We start from the raw sequence: 2,533 nt of genomic DNA, 5'->3' as shown, positions 1-2,533 counted from the left end.
TCTTGACTTGTCTCATTTCTCTCGCGTGTCTTGTCCCCTTCCCTCTCCCTTCTCTCCTTGTTCTCACTCCCTCTCCTAGGTTAACCCACGTTGAAGGTCCCGCGGGATGGGACAGTGTGAAGTATATATCTAAGTACTTGATTTTGTTCAAGCTTATTGTAATGGTATGTATTGTGTTCTAAACTTCAATTTACCTTCATTAATATATAGAAATATATTAATGTATAGTATTGTAATTCACTTTTTATATGCTGATCTTAGAGTCTTCAGCCTTGCTAAAATTCATTTTATCAGTTCTAAAAGTATTTTTGTAGATTATTTGGGAGATTTCACATAAAAAATCCTGTTATCTATTAGTAGGGGGGAACTTTCAATTCCTTATTCTAATCTATATGCATGTATTTCTTTGTCTTACTTCAATGGCTAAAATTTCCAGTACTATGAAAGTTATAATATTCCTTTCCCATCTTCTAATATGTAATTTTGGATTGAATAAAAAAAAGTTATTTAGGAGAGAGAGAGAAAAATGAGCATTACTTTGGTACATGTGATGCTATGGAAGAAACTTAGAACCTCACATTTGAGTGTCCAACACATTATCCACTGTTTTAACTCCCTGAAATCAATTGATTGCTAATGTGAAAAATCAGTGGCTGGACTGGGTGGTGGCTCACTGGGTTAAGTGCACATATTACAAAGCACAAAGACCCTCGCAAGGATCTGGATTCAAGGCCTGCTCCCCACTGGCAAAGGGAGTCACTTCACAAGTGGTGAAATAGGTCTGCAGGTGTCTCTCTCTCTCTCCCTCTATCGTCCCCTCCCCTCTCAATTTCTCTCTGTTCTACCCCCCAAAAATGGCCAAACGAGCCTTGGATTCCTAGTGCAGTCACCGAGACCCAGCAATAACCCTGGAAGCTAATAATAACAACAACAAGGAGGAGGAGGAGGAGGAGAAGTAGTAGTAGTAGTAGTAGAAATGACTGGGAATGCAGAAACACAAAGCATGACAACCTTTGTTAAAGTTAAGCAAAAGGAGAGATCAAAAAGGAAAGTTCATGTTTCAGGAGTACTGAAGTGCTATTAAAGTTATGATTTAGAATAAGAAGAGATCTGACATACATTCAGTTTGTTAAAAAATATTAATGATTTAATAGTTATTGACAAGACTATGGGATAAGAGGAGTACAATTCCACACAGTTCTCACCATCAGAGTTTGACATCCCATCCCCTCCATTGGAAATTTTCCTATTCTTTATCCCTCTGGGAGTATAGACCAAAGATCTTTATGGGGTGCAGAAGGTCTGGCTTCTGTAATTGCTTCTCCACATCGGCGTTGACAAATTGATCCATAGGCCCATAGTCTGTTTCTATCTTTCCCTAGAAGGTCAGTGCTCTGGGGATGTGGGGCTCCAGGACACATTGGTGAAGTCATCTGCCCAGGCAAGTCAGGTTGCAGTCATGGTAGTATCTGGAACTTGGTGGCTGAAAAACATTAAGATATAAATCAGAACAAATTGTTTAGTAATCAGGTAAAAATAACATAGATGAGATTTGGGGTCTTCATGTTGGAAGAAGCTAGGAAGTCTATTTTAGGTCATACATTCAATTTTAATAACTGATAAAGCTTGTATTTTTTAGCATTCTTAGAAGTTATTTGTATTTAATACAAATCAAATAAAAAAAGATAAAATCCTTAATGCATAATTTTGGAAAACTAGAAAGCAAAGATGTCTACTTCATGACAGTGATTTGTTTAAAGTATTACACAAAGATAATTCAGTTTATTTGTATGTTGGAAGAAGCTGTGTTAACTTTAAATAATAACTCTATAAAGTTATTGCTTTGTTATGTTTTTAATCACAGTATTTCATTCATTTTAGATTAAAAAATAAAACTTACTTTTTTATTTTATTTATTCCCTTTTGTTGCCCTTGTTGTTTTGTTGTTGTAGTTATTATTGTTGTTGTCGCTGTTGGATAGGACAGAGAGAAATGGAGAGAGGAGGGGAAGACAGAGAGGAGGAGAGAAAGATAGACACCTGAAGACTCGCTTTACCGCCTGTGAAGCGACTCCCCTGCAGGTGGGGAGCCGGGGTTTGAACCGGGATCCTTATGCCAGTCCTTGTGCTTTGCGCCACCTGCGCTTAACCCGCTGCGCTACAGCCCGACTCCCAAAACTTACTTTTAAGTTTGATAATAAGTAAGATTGAACAGTCTTGTTTTGGAGAAGGAAATGGCTAAAAGGGGCTGACCATTAATTTGCCATAAATCTTTGGGTTCTTGATCACTGATTACAAGTTATGGTAGTTTTGTTCCAGCTATGTTTATGTATGTAGGTTCAACATATGTCTCTCTGGACATTTTTCATCTAACACTAGCACTGTTCCTTTAAAATTCCATGCCACTCACTTGACAGTGAAAGTGTCACCACATATCCTACCTTTGTCAAACAGCTATCCAGTGCTTTAATAGACTCATGAACTGCACTTCCAAATTGTCAAATAGACTTAGTTCCTTGATAGTTTATTTTATT

Source organism: Erinaceus europaeus, chromosome 12 (genome assembly GCF_950295315.1).
Source record: "Erinaceus europaeus chromosome 12, mEriEur2.1, whole genome shotgun sequence".
NCBI lineage: Eukaryota > Metazoa > Chordata > Mammalia > Eulipotyphla > Erinaceidae > Erinaceus > Erinaceus europaeus.
The sequence above is the reverse complement of the archived record's forward strand: the minus strand, read 5'-3'. Positions refer to the sequence as shown.